The sequence below is a fragment of the Drosophila virilis genome, chromosome X (assembly GCF_030788295.1).
Source record: "Drosophila virilis strain 15010-1051.87 chromosome X, Dvir_AGI_RSII-ME, whole genome shotgun sequence".
In the NCBI taxonomy this organism is placed as follows: Eukaryota; Metazoa; Arthropoda; class Insecta; order Diptera; family Drosophilidae; genus Drosophila; species Drosophila virilis.
The window spans coordinates 20,995,998-21,017,344 of NC_091543.1; the positions used below are offsets into that span (position 1 = coordinate 20,995,998).

At 37.5% G+C, this 21,347-nt stretch overlaps 1 long non-coding RNA gene across 3 annotated transcripts in view; it reads right to left on the bottom strand.

The window, feature by feature from the left end:
- LOC116652003 (uncharacterized) overlaps positions 1-21,347 on the bottom strand; it is a 202,873-nt gene that overhangs the window by 26,594 nt on the left and 154,932 nt on the right. The window lies entirely within an intron of this gene.

Below are 21,347 nucleotides of genomic sequence, written 5' to 3' on the forward strand. Positions count from 1 at the left end.
TAAATTTTGCAATGGCAGCGGATTTAAATAGAGCTGTCGGTCTGTAGGAGCTACAACGGCGGCGGACGATAACACATCTGTTTTTCTTGTTCCATATCAGATCTTCGGAAGCCGAACTTTGGTCCACAGCAGACCTGCTGTGTATTCGGAGTTGTAGGCTGCAGTTTTGTAGTCGGAGGCTGGTTAACGGCATGACACGGGGAATAGACTGAAGAGTGTTACGACTTGGATACTCATCCAACAGCTTTGGGCTATTGACTTGTCTTGTCCCCGCACGCATTTTGTCATCAATATCCCTACGCCAGTCGCGAGTATGGGTAAACATGGTATGCTTGATTGACTTGGTGTGATCTGCTTTTGGCCAACTTTATAAACCATTATTATGGTCTACTTCTGTACCAACTCATCAAAGAGTATTAAATTTGAAGTTAGTAAAATCGTGAACAATGCCAGCAATCTGATGAATACAGAAAGAAGATGAGGCGCGGTTTGAAAGAGAGTAAAATCTATTTATAGATTTTTGTTTGCGCAACAATAACCGATCGCGCATATGTCAGCTATATAATATATTGGTTCGATGTTGATTAGATTTGGTTAATCTGTTGCTTAAATATATATATGAAACCAGTAAATGAAATAATCTTGGTAAAGATATCTTGAGACCCAAAACAGGTATTCCTAATTGTCGATCGATCGTAGTGTACTTCTTCGAAATCCATAAGGCTCTGCTAATATGCAGGCCGCATAGTAAAACTAATAATTGTTGAGCTTGCGCAAGGAAAGCAAGAAAGTTTTTCATACAAAAAAGGGTTTTTATATACCTACTTTTCGACTATTCGTTTCCCTGAAAGCTGGGCATGGCTACATCGAATCTGTCTACAGATAATATTTAATATTTCCTCGACAAGAACACAATACCGGAGAAGGCATATTCTATTAAAACTTATTTAAAGCAATTAGTTTTATACAAAAGTGTCTGTTCGCCTTAAAGAGAAGTTTCAGAGAGCTTGTCAGTCAGGGAGTTAATATCGATTTTTATTGATTTTGCGGAAACGGGTCAAGATAATAATCTTAATAATTTAAAATCTCTTTAATAGTGCATTCGGAAGTACAGTAGGTCGGACGTACGGTGGGCCGACAGATTGAAGATTATAGCTATAACTGGGCTATTGCTGCTCATCAAGAATATAAGTATATTCCTTATGGAGTCAGAAAGTTTCCATCTGTCTTTTGCAAGCATTTATAAAAGTATTACACTTTTTTTGTGTTTTACCCATTTTTAATGAATATAGGGTATCAAAATATTTGGTTAAACTGGCGTAACCTCCTAAAGCCATTTCACACTGAAAGCGTCGGCACATCTCTGCCAAATTGTGTCCTTCCTGGCATATAAATTAGCAGGGAGCGGACATCTGGCAGCAGGCCACGGTAGTCCGTAAGGGGGTCTCGTGGAAGCATTAACACAATTTGCGCTCGTTACGCGGTTTGCAACCCTCGCCGATTGGGAATCTCAGTTTTAAATCACCCCCGCAGCTACCCCCGGACCTAGGTCATTGTGTTGGTTGTGTTTTGTCATTAGTTTCATTTTATAATTTATTAACGTCAACATTGTAGCACAATTTAAACGAGAAGGCAAGTGAAGTGAAGATTTCCCAACTGTTTTTGAAAAGCGTACACGATGTGTCGCTTGATCACGTGCTTGTGTTTGTGTGTGTGTGTGTGTGTGTGTGTGTGTGCTTGTGCGTACGTTCTAGTTAGGGTGCTAACGTCATTGCCAACATTTTTTGGCTTTAAATGACCATCGAAGCGGATGCACTTTAATTTGACAACAATTGCGTAAATTGCCTCGTCATGCTGTTTGTCCTTTGACTTTCCACATCTTTGTGGGATGCCCATGTATGCATGCGTTAGTGTATGCTGCTCGACTTTGAATTTAATGGATGCATCACTCAGACAACGACTGACACAAATGTCTCAAAGGTCACGTGTCGTTCGTTTGCGACAATGCGACAGCAGCCATATGAAGAAGCTTAAAACTTGAAAGTGTCTTGCTCTGTAGGCGTTTAGCCCTGGGCTTGTACACACACACACACACACACACACACACACATATGTCTGCCAATTCCCATTGCTTGTAAATTTAGAGAATGTGTGATGTAGAATAATATGAGAGTAACAAATTATGTATAGGTATATTTAAATCTGTTCATTTTGACTGACTGAATAAGCCCGCAGGAGTTGTCTTGAAAGTTTCCTTACAAATGTGTGAAAATGGGTTCAAAATTGTTAATTGTTAAATTGTTGTTAACAGGCGGAAAGGAAGCATCTTCGGCCCCCCATATATATTATTGATCAGCATCAAAAGCCGAGCCGATCTAGCCATGTCCGTCTGTCTGTGCGTGTCTATAAAAATGTTGATCTCAGAATCTATAAAAGTCTTGAAATTTTGAAAGTTTCTTATCCAAGTGCACGTGCATTTCTAGTTTATTCCTTATGATCGATTGACTTACCCGTTTTATGCAATAAGAATCGATATCAAAATTCATTTGATTTTGGCTTATTTCCTAGGTTTTAATAGACACCAAATGTGGCATGTGGTTTCTCGTACAGTATACCCACGCCATATTTATTTCATTATTTGCCGCCATCCTGCAAAGTTCAATATATAAGTAGAACGATACATTTTCAATTTAAAGCCTGTTATCTGCTTGCTTAATTCATTAAAATCAATTATTATAGAAAACGTGTGGTCATAGACATATTAGCAAGCCAAGGAAGAACTTCTATGTGTGTGCCCTCTTTCATTAGGATGGAATAATAGAATTGCAATTGCGATTATGTTGTGGTGCTATATATATTAGTTCGATTTGTTGACCATGACTCAAGTACTGACTCAGTTGGTGGCATTTTTTTTTATTTAATTTTCAATAAGGCTAGTTATATCCTTTTACCCATTAAATAGCATTGGCGTAGCGCTAGCTGCTTCTGGTTTAGAGTATTCAGAGTCAGGCAGACACGACTGAGCACCGCTTATTTAATTTGTATTTGACTGGCTTTTTCAAGATTTTTCAATTTTAAACTGATTTTTTATTATCAATGCAAAGTATTATTTGACAAGCCCATACCAATTGAGAAAAATCTTCTTGGTGAAAGTAGGGGTTTACGGTAGTTCGATCGCAAGTTTAATATAAAATAATAATAAAATAATGATTAACAAAATTGCTTTATAAAATTGACAAAAAGTTTAATAGCAATTACAAACGCAATTACCCACAAGAAAAGTTAGCAAACTGTTTATTATACTGGCAGATTGACACTGTCCGTTGAACATTTTCTAGCACGTGCATGTATTTCATGAACAAGTAGTTCTGTGGGGATGAATGCACCTTCATTTAAGTAAATGTAAGATAATTTACTATCCGCACCTTGTTTACATGAAATTAATGACTGCATTAGATAAATTACATTTGGTGGCGCTAGTGCTGCCTTTTATAAGGTGGACACATAGCTGAATGTAGTCTGTAAGTGTGCTTTTGTGTTTGCGCATGTGTTTTAACAGAGTTGCGATGCTAGTTAATAATAAGTTTCAAGCTTGAACAGCGACAACAACTCAGTCATTGACATCCTTGTCCTAATAACAGCTGTTAGTATCATTAGTTTTAAGCATATATAATTTGAATTAAGAGAATGATGATTTCTTATTGGCTTAGTTTGATATTTTTAAAATGAATAAACGATCATAAAACAATCAGAAATTATATATGTCAAAAACTGTTTATTAAAAATTATTCGACCAAATGTTCTGATTCAAGTGAGATCAATTTTCGACGATTTCAATATAATCTGTACTTTTTATCCAAAGTATCCGCAGCTTTTACAAAGTTTTTGATCACTTATAACGTGAGGTGTTATGGCGCTAGCGGCGCATTTTAAACATTATGATTAACCAACAGGCACTTCTGTTTGTCTTATCCAGTTCTTCTTTGAGTAATACTTATGGCAAGCTTGACCTTTCCAGAGAAAAACAAAGCATCAATACATTATGCAACCAACTCGCAAACCAAACAAACATGCCTAGAACTTCAATTCGCAGACGTTCGCATACTGATGCTTCTGACATATAATACATATAATATACAAATTAAGTTTCCTAAAGCTCCGAAAATGGTTCGAAACGGGTACAGCTGAGTGAATATCTGTCTTGGCGTTTTTTTTTTTAATGTGATAGACAGGTAGACAATTATTGTTGAACGAACACAACAACTGACTTCGGGCCAAGCTAATGTTAAGCGCCTTATCGCATGTGGATTTGTTTGGTTATATGTCAACCATAGATTTCAATGATGAATATCTTAAACGAGCCTCTATTAATGTTAGTATGTAACATAAATATGGGTGAGGAAATATAAATACATTTTTTAGAGTATCCTCCAATTGTAAAAAGAAAAACCTCCTCTCTTAAAAAGCTGCAATACTAATGATTTTAATTTACAAGTGTGTATAAATTAAAATGTATTTAAAAAAATCTCAACATAGAATTGTTTTTATAGTGATTGTTCGTCATATGAGGCCCCACATATGTCAGGTTTGGTATAAGATACATTTTGGATGTTACCATCGATGAGATAATAAAAGTTCAGACATGTAACATGGAGCCAAGCAGCGCACAGAAACGGACTTCAAAACAGACTTCTTGCTAATGACACTCCGCGCTGTTCCTGCTCCTTTCTTTGTTATGGTAATTAGCTTGGCAAGTGGCCAAGTGGCCCGCCTGGCAACGAATTTCTATTCAGCGCGGGTGGTACATTAAAATATGATTAACTTTCTGGGTTATGGCGTTGTCGTGTCTATTTAATTAACAGTGAATTCTCGCTCAGTTTTATTTATACACTTGCCAAGGGTATATGAGTAATGCTATTCGCTAGAAAACTTGATGAATTATCGGCGGGCTTCTTTTTATTCTACACAACATTTAATACCTACAATTGATTCGATATGGGAAAAGACAGCACAGTTCAGTACAGTGTTTTGTGTTTTTTATTTTGCAGCCCAATAATATAAATTAATAAATTGAATCGGACATTTTGTTTCAGAATTAATCTGATAGGGGCCGAGTATTCAGAATAGATGGAAAATTTGCATGAGCTCATTTTCAAACTGTACACTGCTGAGGCTCAACATGGAGTTGTAGAGTAAAAATACTTCGAATTGATTTCAAGACTAAACATACAAACATAGTCGCCACCCTCGCTTTTATTTTGGGCTATTCAGTGTGCTGGCGTATGCCGTATCCTGCGCCAGCTAATGACACTTAGACAAGTTGGTTGTGTTCACTCGTGGGCTGACAAAAGGCGCTAATCTATATTTTACGTGTTTAGCGTTTACGCTTTACTTTTGGGTCAAAGTATCTGGCCAATCTAATCATAATTATGTGATTTCAATTGTTGTACAGTAATTTTATTAAAATGGGGGCCCTTTACTTATTTGTATCTGGCTTACCTGCTATCGCTGTCTTGAGTCTCGTCTGCTGTTCAACATTTTGTTAAAAGGTGACAATTAATTTGTCAATAACGAAAACTGTTGCCAGAAAAATGCCACACCAGCTAGGTAAGGCTAATTGGAATACCAGCCTATTCCAACAACTTGGTTCGTGCTCGTGCCTCATTTTTGCCATTATGCTTTTGGCCGTGCTTCGTTTTCATGGTGTACTTCTTGCATTGCGACGGCATATCGTTATACTTATGATATATAGTCTAGTTGACGGCTCCGTGTCCATAGTAATTTTAATTATTTTGTCATTTGTATGAATTAAAATATTTTAGTCGCTGGTGATTTTATTGTCACTGATCACAGAAGGGTTAAATGTTGCCAGTGTCATTGTAAATGTATGAACGTGGCGTGTGGGTATGCTTGCATGCATCATTTATTGATTAATGATTATTTGGCCGTTGGCTTTAATAGGCTGTGTAACAACTCAATTCAGTTGCCGGTCATTCATAAGCAGGAAAGCATAGATATCTTCGGGGCACCCAATACAATACAATACCCCTTCAGACATATATGTATCAGATGTGCGTAATAGTTTGCTTATGTTGATTACATTTTGCTAATATATTAATAAATATAAATGTTTGCAGTTGATAAATTTGGTTTCCAAATTTTGAAAAACCAACAACAGTATGCCAATGCCAATACAAATTTCCATAGATATTAGTATCATTCGCGTTGTTTCTCCTGTAAGAGCCGCTGCTGAGCAGGCTGTGCTAAGTGCGGGGCCTCTTGTAGAGAAAGTAGCTGCTGTAGCGTGAGGAGCCACAGTTCCAGAGGGACAAATAATAACCTTCATTGACACTTTACAGCATAGCAGACGTATATAGATAAATGTTTATTTGCCTAAATCTGGCTCAGTAATAAATTTGCATAGATCTAAAGGGAAAGAACACTACCCGCACACTGGTGCAGACTGGTTTGGTGAAGCTTGATTGGGAGCAGTCATATTATAGCCAGAGGGAGGAAGAGTTGAGTGAGCGATGGAGGCACCACCTTTGCATTTATTAGTCACTTTCTGGTAAACAATCTACACCCTTATCGTTGGCCAAATATTCGGATCCACAATTGGATAACTTTAACCGATTTCTATCAAAGAGTGAGCAAGAGGACGATTTATGTAGCTGGCCGTTCAGCTTAGTGCAATAAGATTTAGCTGCTGACATTAAAAACTTGGCGAACTTGTTGGCCGACTATTGTGGTAAGGACTTTAATTTCTTGATTATTTCCAGAGTGGTGGAATACCAAAAATGATTCAAGGGAATGGTCTTGAGCTTATATTTATATTTCTTTCTTACTTCCCACACTGTTATATTTCGTTTAGTAGATAGGGTGGGACACTAGGGACAGGTTGTATACCAGTAGATCACTAAAATCTAGCTTAGATAAATTTATGCACAAAGCTGGAGGAAAATAATACAATCGACATTACCAGAGATTAGATAAATACCAATTCACAGGAGACACTTACTGGCTTGACAAGTGAAAATTCATTTTGAATATAAGAAAATGGCATTTGAAGCTCCTCGTTGTGATTGCCGAGCAGAGATTGCTTTACGCAATTGCGATACTATTTCTTATTGATTAACTTAACTTATTACCTGCATTCCTATTAAGGCAATACTTATAACGTCTCTTAAAAGGATTCCGAATCTTAGTATACTAAACGATAGCTAGATAACGACGCGTTCAAGTTCATAAAGACTATGCACATTAAGATGATAATCATGTTTTATTAACATATAATTTTACGACTTGCAAATACAAATAACACTAAAATGTTATGACATTTTTGAAAAGCATATACGTTGCAGGCATATTGAACATAATCACTATATATATATATATATGTATAGATATAGGCTTGCAGGTGTGTTATGATACAAAATATATGTATGTACATTCCTTGATAGGAAGATTTGCCGTTTTCTGTTCTTTGCACACACTTGCTGAATATAATATATATATATAATATTAATATATAATACATTTTTCCACCATTTGCTGAATACAGGGTATACAAACTAAATTTTGTCGGGCTATTGATGTTGCAGTTGGCAAGTCGGTCGAAAAGCAACGTCATAATTGCTATGGCAGACTGGGCGAGGACTTGAATTTGACTTGGATTTGGAAACTTAGGAATTTGCGCCAGCAGCTGAAGACCCTAAAATACAAAGCAGAAACGGACATGGAATGGAGCCCGGAGTCAGACTTAAAGTCAGACAAGTTGGCAATGGCAACGGCAGCAACGTCTGTGGCTAATTACAGGGCTGCCAGTAACAGAAGCAACATCAGAAACAGCAACAGAAATGATGTATATACATATATATATATATATGTATATATTTATATATGCCGTAGTGGCTGCTTCTCTTATTTGCAAAGCCGCATTTTTACTTTGTAATGCTGGTTAAAAGGCTTAAGAGAAACATACACTCAGAAATAAAACGACCGAAATTGAGCTTAAATTTAAAAGTACGCTTTTGTATCGCGTTTAATGCGTTTTTCCTGATTTTTTAGTAAAGCAATTTCTCAAAAAGAACAAGTGATATTCTTCTATGAAAACAACAACAAGAAATTTGTTAAATATGGAAAATTGTTATAAGCATAAAGACTTGTAATAAGCAAACTAATTAATGAATACCTCAATATGAATATTCTCTCCTTATTGCTTTCTATTATTTTCTAATTAAATAATGATAATGTTGAAAATATGCTTATGTTTGCACCTAGGTGTTCCTTGACGATTGAAAATGTGTGAGAAGGGGTAAATTGGTTTTGTGCAAGTGTATGTAACAGAAATGAAGCATCTGCGATCCTATAAAGTATATATTCCTGGTCAGCATCCTCTCTGCCGGTCCGTATGTCCGCGTCAATCTTAGAACTGTCTGCGCAGAATAATTTAGTTTTGACCATCGATAATTTTTCGAGCAATCATATAAATTGACCGAAATTAACACGAATAAATAAAATATCGTAAAACTTAAACTCTGGATAATGATGGATGTTATATCATCTCATATCTTAAGCGTGCCTTATATTTCTTGTAAAGTGCGAACAGAGAGACGTTGGCGCCTGGCAGTGAGCAAACCCTTAGGCTCGTCCATATTTTTGCAACCATCTCATAACTCCAATAATTATTTTATACCCTACAACCAGTGAAAAACAGAAGCATCTCAGCCCCTATAGAGATTATACTATTTAAATCAACATTCACTTTTATGTGGAAATAGCCGCGTCCATCGGTCTGAATGATAATAGATAGTCATAGATAGTTTTCGAGCTTTTTCTAAAACCAATGTTGAATACATTTGTAGACTGTTCGCTTATTATTTTGTACGTATAGAATATCTCGGAAAACAGACATTTTATGCATAAAAACCGATGTTATCTAGGATAAAACATGAAAGGTTTAAAGCTGAAAACCCAGCCGGATATTATGTGGTTATCCAATGTTAATAATATTTTGCAGATACGTAAGGATAATAATCAAATTAGAAAATGCCGTAGTTGGCCGAAAATTCCTGCGAAATACATATGTATTACCAATGCTTAGATTTGTTCATCATCTGTATTAGAAGTCGAGTTGATATAGTCATTGCCGTTTGTATGTTTCTATTTGAATTTATTAAAAAATAAAACACTCTTTAATTAAAATTAAAGTTAGACATAGTTTTCTTGTGGGTCGCGCCCCGAACTTCGTGATCTGGATGCCGAGATGACGACGAAAGATTAACCAGTTCACGCTACGCAATTTATTTGGTTGGGTCTGGCAAAAAAGGTATGAAATATTTATCGAACAACGTAATTGTTTGGTATATATTTTTGGGAATCGTATCTTATTTAAAGAAAAGCATTTTAGCCTTTCGCACATTTTGATCATGCTTAATGATTTTGCTGCTGCTCTATGCCCAGCTTCAGGTTCCTGAGTGCCTGAGTGCCTGAGAGTGCGAGTTTTAGTTCTTGCCTTCAACAAGACGAGCCATTTTAATGTAGGACTTGTGGAGCTCAACAGGTACGACACCAAAAAGGCTCAATCTTTTGAGAACGGGCATGCAGGTTGCAACATCAATGCAAAAACGTACACATACACACATACTATGCTATTTCGTTACAGTTTCCAACTTTACCTTCTTTAGCTGGCTTCCTTTGTACTTTGCCGCACTTTTGATTTAGTTTTTTACTTTATAAATTATTATTTCTTGCTTTGAAAACTGCTTTTGACCTGCCTTTGACTTGCTGTTCGACAGTTCACCGGCCCATGCGGTTCTTTGTTCGCTTAATCATGGGTCAGACTGGTGGCGCCAGTTCTAAATGGTTTTTTTGGTTTTTCTAGGCTGAAGATCTAACAGCTTGTTCACAAATTTATAAAGTCTGCCGCGATTATTTTCCATCGTTTATTAATCGATATTCACTTTTGAGGCTACACCGAATATCAATTATGGTTATTACTACTTTAATAAGTACTTAATAAAATTTGAACAGTTTACATTCAAATTAATTTTCACACGCTAGATTAGAAAGTTATAATTTTAAAAGGCGAATCTTATGCGCTTCAGTCTGATATTAATAGATTACGAGCACAAATCAGTAATTATATTTTGCTCTTGAGCGTATTACGAATGCATTTATAAGCAAGAAAAATTATCTACTCGAAAGTTCCGATTAGCATATACCCGGACGTGTACTAAACTTAAACTTTGCCCAATACATCCTTGGGCCTGTATGTTGTTCGAGCCAGGGAGGTGGATTTCTTAATTATCAATTCTTAAACACTTTGTTTGTCTGTTTCCATATATTCTGCTTCAGTGCTCCAAGCATTAACAGTTCACACTCATTGACAAAAGAAAGCAACTCTGAAGCCATAAAGTATATATATTCTTGATCAGGTTAACGAGTTGAACCGCTCACGCCATGTATGTTTTTTCGCTAGCACTATTGTAAAGCTGTTTAGGCGTTGTGTTGAGGTTATCGCTTCGGTGGTCACTCCCGACTGAACGATAATGTTCTTAAATAATAAATTTGGCAATTTTGATGTTTTAGAGCCGCTTGTGTATGTGTGTGTTGCACTATGTATTAAGAATTGCGAATGTATGTTAAAGCTATGTGGAGATGGGTATAGGGTATCCTTGAGTCGTCCACCTTGGATGAAAGTAGTCTTGTTTGAATTTTAGAAGCTTCAGCTAGACGACGCCCAATCAGTCGCTGTGTCAAAGACGCATAATTATGGGTGCGCATGCAGTCTATGAAGGAGAAGAGAGCAAATGTAGAACCAAGCAAGCCGCGAACAGATCATTTATATAAAAGACGAGCACATACAAGTTGTTGTTTGTTTGTTGGTGCCTTCGCTTGTGAAAGGGGTCGAAACAATTTTTCAGCTGATGGCAAAGTTGCTTGGGGTCAGACATTGCGCAATGATGAATTATTTGTAGACTGTTACTGGATTGACGGAGTTTGGTCTGTGGAAAAGTTTTGGACTGTGCTGACCGCACGGCAAACAGGTGTCAAAAGGTTGCTGGAGGCTGCCATTTATGTTTCTTACAAACATATTTACATTCGCACGCATTTTGTCTATTTTTTTTATATTTTTTATTTTGTTAGTGGCGTTCTTCTAATCAAGAAGGGCTAATTGCAGGACCGGTATCAGACTTGGTCTTGACAAGGGATATTTGTAAAATTTGGATTCCAAATCATGGGCGTCTTCCAACCTGAAGCAGCCAAGGCAACCAAATGAACCGATTTGAATTTATTTTATTACGGAATTATTTCTTGTTGTTTTACTCCAGGCAGCAAAGGCTGATTTCATCTTTAATTGTCCTATTTTATCATGCCCTTTGTATTTCATGTCCCGTGGCTTCCTTTTGGAACCGTCCTAGCCCAATTAAATTAGGCAGCACCCGCAGCAGTCAGTTGCAAATGGTAATAAATGGTTTTTACTGTTTGACCACTGCCGAACCGAAAAGTGAGAAACTGAATTTGCTTTTGCGCTCTGCACCTACATGTAATTAGTGCAATTGCTGAATGAATTACCAGTGCAGTTTTAAGGATTTCATCCTGTGAGTTTCTGCCGTACCTAAAACAGCAAGACTACTACATTCACAGTGCAGATGAAAAACTATTTATATTTCTTGTACCTTGATAAATGACAAGTTCAGAGCAGCTGTAGCTAATTGTAAGGTGACCGGCATAATGAAGGCTATAACCATTTGTAGCTTATATAATTTGAATTCCCAGTATGTTTTCCTTTTACACCAATACATATAAAATATTTGTTTCAAATCTATACACAATCTACATTACTCTATATAAAACTATTTGCCTTAGCTACTTGACGCACAGCCTAAGGTGGGGTTTCGGGAAATTCCATCCGCAAGTGTGAAAAACATTTATGTTTGCCATCCGATCAGCCTCAAACTGATTTTCAAAGATCTTTACTCAAATTCATTTGATAACTGTTTCACGCCTTATACAAAATTTAGCTCAATTTGAAGCAAAAAAGTCAAGGTCGGAGAATACTTTCTGATACTCGAATAGCTTTTTGTTAATCTATTAATGACTTATGAGTGGCAAGTTTTTATGGATTACATGAATTTTTCGCCCTGCCGTTCAAATAAGTAGATGTGTGAATAAGTAGTTTGTTTTTGTGGCTATTGTAGTAGTTTATGAGACTATTTTTCCAGTTGATCGAATAGAGGCCAGCAATATGGCTGTTAAATTTCAAAGGCGATGCGAAACAGGCTAAGCAAGCCGTGGCTAGTTTAGTTTGGAATGTTAGTAAAATAATTCACAAATTATGCGAATTATATTTTTAATAATTCTCATGGCAGCGTTAAATAAATGAGCAATAATGGTAAATGCAAGAAAAATTCTCAAACTCCAAGTCTGCCAATGGCAGCATCTCTCCGTCTGTCTGCGTTATGTTGCCAACAAATGGGCTGGAACAAAATATTTAACGCGTCAGGCATATCTGGCCATAAGACGGCATCAGCTATGCAGTCATGCATCTTGCCCGTGGGCCATACAACATGCGCAGACTTATGTTAAAGTCTTCAAAGTCCATGTTACTGCGGCTCAAAACCCTGACTTCTTTCCAACTCAAATAAAATTGTGACATAGGCCTATTGATATTGTAGACAAGGTGCCAAGTAACCAAAAAGCCATAACAAGACTTGAAACATTTTTATTATGCCCAAATAATGAGATATAAAAATGAATCAAATTAAATATACCATTGTATTTATTTGTGACTGACTCCCAGCGCATCTAGTGTAACAAATACAGACGCTAATTAAACCCCAAAAAATTTTAGTGGTTAATCCTCTAGAGGGGACCAGAGAAAGAGCGACACGTGCAATAATCTGGGGCTGTGCCTGTGAACTTGTCAAAGAGCTGTCATAACAAGTCATTTTGTTTGGGTGGCTCGATATTAAATTTTTTTTCAGCTGCTGTGACATTTTTATGAGCTGCCAAAGGGGTTGGCGGTGGCTTTCGGCATTTGGATAGGCAGCTAGACAAGGTAGTTGGTACTGTTTTTGTATTTCTGCTGACAGTAGTAAAAATTAATTGAATAGCTGCAGCTTAGCCAAGCAACATATCTTAGTTGCAGCAGCCCCTAAAGTACAACACTTAAAGCAGACTGTCCACCCCGCCTACACTCACCCTGTGAAAGGGCCCATTTAATCCGAACAGACTGCCTGATGTTGTTTGTTAGCCTCGTTTGTTTGTTTATTGCACGCCAGCAGTAGTGCTGCCTCCGCCAGGCTAGATACCGAGCCGCAACAATCACCATTGCTGTACTGCTCCCCCTTTAATGTGTGCGTTTTCTGAGTGTTGTTGTTGTCAACGGCAAAGACCACGCCTTTTTTGCGTTAATTTCAATGGGGAAAAACGCTGCACTATTCCCACATCAAGCACCAAGCCCAACAAACCGAAACCCAACCTAAAAATAGTCCAACCCAACTGAATCCAGGCCAATCCAAGCCCAATCTTCAGTCTCGTTTCTGATCCCTCACGTTGTTTGTAACGTTTTTTGTCATTCTCATTGCTGATGTCGTCTGGTTGTTTCATTATTCGATTTTTATATCCTGTACTCATCGAAGATGAAAAAAAATAAAGGCATTTTGGTTCAGTCCAATACATGTGTATACAGATACTTATAACAGGCAGCAGAAGTAAAGCTCCAACCGCCGAGTCGATCCAACCATTACCGTCTGGCTCTCCATCCATATATCATCGACTCCAGTCATTCTGGGAGCTCTAATTGAATTCGTAGGTCCTTTTTATTTTTCGCACCCCCGCAGATTATGTATATACATACACAATAGCTGTTATTTTCCGGCCATGACCGCTCCAAATTCAAGTTTTAAATTTAAAATATCAATACCAATACCAACCGTACTGTCTTAATTGCCACTCCCTAATTTATGTGTCATATAGGCACAGAATTTGAGCCAAAACCATAGAAAATGAGTCAGAAGAAACATATACAGTTTTTTAAAATCGAAAGGATCCGATTATAAGCCCTGAAGTAATTCAAGTTCGCCCATACCATTGTGAGGTCTAAATTAAGAAGGAACAGATCAGCTGCGGTAAACCTAAAGAACTCAGTTGCTTATTTGCCGAATCATTGCATTTTAATTTTAAGGAGCCTAATAGCCTCCATTAGATTTACGGGTTTTTCAAAGTTCCCCATAGTTACAAATGTAACAACAAGTTGGTCGATTCCTTTCCTTTCCTGCAGACTTTGTAATGAAATTTAAGATCTTGCACCGTTCATTTGATCGATTTTCAATAAGATCGGGGTATGACGATTTCTAAAGTAATAAAATCAATGACCTGCTGAATAGGCAATTCTAAAAGCTAAGGAAAAGATGTCGTTAGAATTCAAACAAGTAGTTGGCGAACCCCATAGCACCTTTACCATTTCGAAGCCATCCAAGACTGATTTTATTTCTTTTCGTATTTAGTTAATTTGTCTGCATACGTTGGTATTACATTTTTCATCTTTATAAAAATGTTTTTTTCCTGATTACATGACAAGATAATGCCTAAGATATATGCGCCTTGTCAGACAACAAATGCAAGCTGCAAAGCAACATGCAACAACAAAAATTACAAAACAATGCAAGAAGAGAAATACATAAAATACTAATAAACATAATTTCAGCACTAAAATTGTTCGTGTATACAGGAAAAAGCAACAAAACCAGTCAGAATGCTTCAGCCGATAGTGCCCGACTTAGGGATACGCCTCAAGCTGAGCATTTTATATATTAACTGTAATAATATGGGAAATGCTATATAGAAAAATTTAAAATGAGATTAACGAAATCTATGTATGTTATACTATAACAAAAATACTATATGTGGTCTTGAAATATACTCGAAAATGATTGTTCTCAAATCGTCATCAAACCATATATGATTCCAAATTTGGAGAATCAAGCTTCAAAACTGTGGTAGATATATATTTTCGCGATTTCTCACTCCCCCAGTGAGAACAGCCGCATAATTTAGACATTTAATGTGTCGAAAATAAACATGAGAATCTACATATATCAAAAGTTTCAAGACCCCTAGCTTAATAGCGATGAAAGTAATTGCGTTTACACCATAAAACATACCGATATGCAAAAGGATATACATAAACATAAGTATGTATTTGGCCATACTCGGCCATACTGACAGAGGCAAGCAGAAAAATTACTATACCTTTTGATCTACGTATGATAAGCAAGCAAATGTTTCCTTTATGGGTTCGCCAAGTTTTTTCTGTTGAATACATTGGCACGAAACCAGTATAACATGGCTTAGCCATTTTTAATGGGTACAGGGTATAAAAAGTATGCGGCCGGACGGACGATTTAGCCGCGTTTCGAAGCTGACCAAGTTGGTAATGGCGGCAAACAAAAAATTTATTAATTCACAATAATAAATTTTAGTGTCTTTCGTTTTCGATTTGTATCGAATGATAATTACAGGTTATGCTGTAAGAAGAAAAATGCTTCAGTTGCCTCTCCCAATCCGGGGTTGGTGTTCGCGCTTGCGTTTGGACTTCAACTCCAGCGTCACTCTCTAGTCCTGGTTTGACTTCGCCGACTTTTTGGCGCTGTTGAGCTGCTGAGCATAATAATTAATTGTATGGATGAGGCAAAAAGAAACAGCTGTAAGCATGTAGGACAGCAGTTAGCTGTCTCAAATTTATTTATTTCAAGTTATTTCTCCATATAAACTCTACGAATACAAAAATAAATGCGTTAATGCACACATATCCACAATCAGAGTGGGACGCTTAAGAGCAACAAACACGTAACTCGCAGCTACCATTGTAATGAGATAGTTTGGAAAAGCCTATATATTCCAATAAAAATGCATGCGTTGAGTTGGGACTATGAACTAAAGTAAAAAAGTCGACGATTGCGGCCAATCGACTCGTTCATACGGACGGATGTACGGACGGACAGACGGATAGAGTAGATCGATTCGTCTTTTACCTTATTGCAAACATTTGCACAAGCCCATTTACCGTTTATACTCATTTTCAATGGGTTCAGGGTATGAAAACAGCAAACATCAACGACGGACAAATAATAAAGATTGACAGCCGATTAAACAGTCATATATTAACTGCTCTGCTAATTTATCTGAATATACTAATTTCTTGCACGATTTGATTTATATTGATTTGTTATTGTCCCACTCAATTGCATTTCTAAAGCTCTGTCAACTGTCACGCTATAATTATTGTTAATTATGCAATTAAAATCCAACGCAAAAGGCCGATGAGCAAAAAGCAGGTCGCGACTGTAAGGGGCATTGGGCCAAAAGCTAGGAGTCACCAATCGATTGCGCGTCAATAAAATTTGCTGCTCGTTTACGCCACTGCACGGGAACGAGAGAGCCGCACACAAAGTCAGAGCCAGGAAAAATACAGATGGTGAAAGAGGGGGAGAATGAAAGACTTGATATGAAGTCAGTAGCTAACAGACTGATTGACTGGTTAAGCATTAAGTCTAATTATGATAATTTTGCTAAGCGCCCCGAGCTACCATCGATCAGTTATAAGGCACAGAGGTGAGAGGTGCATATTTCGTTGTTATCCTGGTCTGGTTACCCGGACGACCATCCTTATAGCTGGCGCAGTTGATTTAAACAATTAACACATTCGACATTTCGTCAACATGTTGCTCAACATCTCATCAAAACAATATAAAAATAATAAATAACAATAATTAAGTACAATGAAGCCGCAAAGGTGGTGTCACGTAGCTACAAACTCATGGAGTAACATGTGATGGGTAAGAAGAACGCTGTGGGAAGTGAGTAGTAACTGGGGTGTGTGCGTCGAGTAAAGTATTGGCATATTGCTGGCCCCTGCAAGTTGGCACCCTTTTCAGCGTAAACACAGGTTTGTGCCATAGCAGGAACCGCAGCCAGTAACAACCTCAACTTGGCGAAGTATGCGTCAGAGTTAAAGCCGGTGGATGAGAGCGAACCAGTACTGAGTGTGTAATCAAGGTAGGTAGTCATTATATGGTAAGCTCAGTCTTAGTCTGGGATTAATGTAGACCTTTATATGTTATGCTGATATTAATGCGCTGATTTAAATAGCTCAATTGGCTAACAATAGTGAAACTAACTCAGACGTACTTTGCAAATAGAAAGTGTTTAGAAAGAATATTGCTTCAAATATCCAAATGCCACATTCTCAGTTGCTTCTTTATGAAGTGAGCAGTTTACAAGACGGACTTTTGGTTTATGAACACCATTGCTTATGATGGCATACAAATTTTTGGGATTAGGGTCGATGCTGCGTTGCGATTTGACTGATTCGCATTTGCGATAGATTTGTTTTTGCTTAGACATATAATCGCTACTGTATGTCAGGACAAGCAGCGCCTAGTGTGATGTTTCCTGTCGCTGCGGGGCATCGAGGGATCGTCCAACCTAAGCTTCAACTGGCCCTGGCCCTGGCCCTGGCCCTGGCCATAGACGTGAATGGTAGATGCTGGTCGATGGCCTAGTGTCTGTTACTGTTAGCGTTGTTGCCGTTTGCTGTTTAAGTGTAAGTTTCGACCGCCGCTTGAACGTCTACGACCCACTTCAAAGTGATTTACGATTTTGTGACACGCCCTCGCCTAACAATTTAGAGAACGAATCCCCTTTCGACAAAAGAATACCCGTATATCTGTACATACACATTTATGCATATCCCCACATAGTATGTATATTTAGACATATTCTATCACTCTACATATATGTATGTATGTTACATACCTAAGTATATGTACGAACTTACATACTCAAAAGACGGCTGCGTTTTGATTGCGGTTTGTTTGTTACTTTTCGTTATTGCTTTCCTATTTTTATTCATTCGACTTGAAGGTAATAGTTCATAGCTTCCCACTAACAACATTTTCTAATGTACATTCAACCTGGCCCATTGAGCCTTAAATACTAGCACCAATATAGACGCTTTCACTGTACTCGGGGCAGTTTTGTTACCATAACCATAAAGTAACCGGAATTTGCAGTTTAGCGTCTTTTGTTTCTTACTGGGCTTTCGGGAGCAACTTTTATTATCATGCGACGGCCTGTTCCATTTTCGATCTCAAGTATTATAAAAGCTTGATAACATAACGACAGTAGGTTTTCTATTATACGCGACTGATGTATAAATGTATATATATAAAAATATATAAACCATTTGTCTTCGCAAAATAATTATGCCCACCACTAAATGAATATTTAAAAGGAAAACAGAACTTTTGGAAAGAGGATACACTGCATACATTATCGGAACAACCTTCAACCAGGTGTGTTTCTGGCATTGCCTCATATTTTCCATCCCTACCTAGATATTTTCGGTACGCTAAATTCGAATAGACATACATTTATTTATGAATATAATTCTTCTTGAACTTTTTGTCGAAACACTTTTATTAAAGCCCGCTTCACTGTGTTTTTATCGTGTGTTTCTTTGGATAGTTTGTATCGATGGTTCGAAACACGAAAAGGATTAGCCGAGACTTACAACTATCAACCAATATTTGAAGAAGCTTTTAATGGGGCTACGGCGTAACCTTTTGACTTTTATCATACTTTGTTTGTGTTTTTAAAGTTGGGCCGGAGTGCGCTGTAAGCCCACAAGAGATTCAGTGTTGAAGCCCAAGCCTGTCGTGGCCCTCTTACGATCCTTGAGCACATCTTTGATTATGATCACTTCCACCCCTGCCTAAACATACTGAAAAAACCCATAAAAGCCAATGCATTGGAGCTCTAATCAATGACTTTTTTTTGTAACCTGAACCCCTTTAATATAGGCAGAATTAATAGCCGAATTGATCTGGCCAAGCCCGTATTTCTGTCCGCCTGTCCGTCTGTTTGTCCGTCCGTCCGTATGTATGAAATCAAGGATCTGAGAATCTATAAGCTAGACACTTTAAATTTAACATGAATGCAGGTCCTTCTAGTACCCGCGCAGTGAGGGTTTATTTCCGATAATCGAAACCTTGCCCCGTTTCCAAACAATCGATTAAAATCGATATCGAAATCCTGATTTTAAGCCAATCTCTCAGGTTTTAGATCTAGAGTCACCAAATACGACATGTATGTTCTCCTACGCCCCTTAACAATAAATCAAATAAATTAATCAATTTGAACCAATCAACTTAGGCAAACAAATTTTATTCAATTGTACCATACGATCTATTGTGGAAACTTTCATCGTGGTTGGTTAAGAATCAAGCAAATTGCAAGAATTTCTTTATACATGTTCAGACACAAATTCACGCGCATGTTTATCAAATTCTATCAACAGCATTGCAATTGTGCTTGTATTGTATTCTCTAATGTGTTTATGTGCTGCTATTAAAATTGGTTTTTTGTTTTTTGTTTTTATTAAGAGTGAATTGTTGGTATGACTTTTGAGTATAGATGGTGGCAACGAGTGCAGTCGGATACGCGATACACTATCTAAGACAGAAAAGGCAATAGTAAGTTCAAAATATTATATAAGATCTCAATATGCTGATCAATATAATAAAATCAATATCTTTTACCACAAAAAAAATCATATAAAAGTGTAATTGATTAGGCCCACATTTACAAATTTTGATTAGTTTGTGTATAATCCTTTTCTTTTTGTTGACATTTTAATAAGTTTTATTTTGCGCAGTGCCCTCTGACCTCTACCAAGTGAATATATAAGCGAATAATGTGTAGATACAACTGAGTAGCTCATATGATGTTTATATGAATTTTTACAAAGAAGGTTCAGGAGATATTTAAGCAATTCGCTTTGTGGGTAGGTTGCCTGGGTGTAGCCATCGGAAGCGCCTCTCTCTGATGGGGTATGCCAGGACCCTGGCGGCATAAGATGTGTGCACGCCAATATTGTGTACATACCAAGGCTGCAAGACAGTTCCAAACTAAACCACAATTTTATTTTTAGGAGTTAAGGACTTCATATTTGGGATATATGTTCGAAGTCGATTAATATCGACTATCAAAACTAGCAGGAAACTCTCGACTAAGGCTATTTGCTTGGTTGGAACTGGGGCTGGTATCCAAAAAGTGAAATCATCTCGTTCTGTGTGTACTGTACTGTACTTATATAACTTAAGCTAGCAACCAATAAGGCTGTTGTTATTCGTGATCCTTAAATATAATAAGGCATTAAAGAAGTTCTTAAATCAGCTTGCCGCCTGTAGATTAGTTGACATTTCACCCCTTGGTACCCACACGAGTGGGTGGAAAACAATGTTACTTGAATAACTTAATAGAATAAGAGCAATTAAAAATGGAAATTTGTTGTGAAATTCGTTAAAAGTGTGAATTGTTCAATTACTCCCAAAGCGGGTGTTGCCGGCAGGGGTGTGGCCAGGTATTCTTTGATTGGGAAACTTTTCGCACAGCAACTTACGCAAATTGCAAATGGTTTAATTAAGCGCAAATGGCTGACAATAAGAGTGTCATTATAATTGTTGACAGGCATAATAAAGGAAAGCTGAAAACATCGAAGGGAGAATGACCCAACTACAGGCGGGTCACGCCCAGCTTTCAGTTGAAGTTAAGCCTGAAGTCCGATAGCAGAATTTGCTAGTACCACTGACGCCAGCGACGTGAAATATTAAAATTGTAAATAAAGTCATGCCAGGCGTACAGACTAGAGGGAGATTTCTATTGTTGGGCTTAGTAAGTGAACTACCATGGTTATTGAGGAACGCACTTTATTTGTTGTTACGGCATAGTTTTGAATATTCTTAGAGAAACTTGAAACTCTTGTTGAAAAAATAACATATTCAAAAGTTTTTGATACCACAATGCAACACAAATATTATTGATAGACGTGGGGTCACTCACAACGAAATAGTTATTTTTATTTATTTTTAAAATGTTTTAAATAATTGCTTGGTCTTTTGACTGTATTTGACGAAATAACCTTAATGCACTCGATAATGATGAGTAGTGGGCTTTGGGCTGGCAATAGCAAGCCCCCACTGGTGGCGTTGACGACTTCAATTGACTAAGTGGGGGAAAAATGAGATAGACTTTGAAGAGTACATGGCGTTGATTCGTTTAAATAAAGATAACGCACACGCACACAGTGAACTACAACTCTCGCCAATGGGGTTGGGTTGAGGGTGGGCCTCAATACAGTCAATTGGGCATGGATGCTGAAGAGCTACAGCCGGCATCTCTGTTATCAACTCGTTGTCAGTTAGCTAATGAGACTGACCGCAGCCCTACAACCCCTCAATTGTTGTGCTGTTGCACAAAGAGTGTTGGCCTCGTTTGAC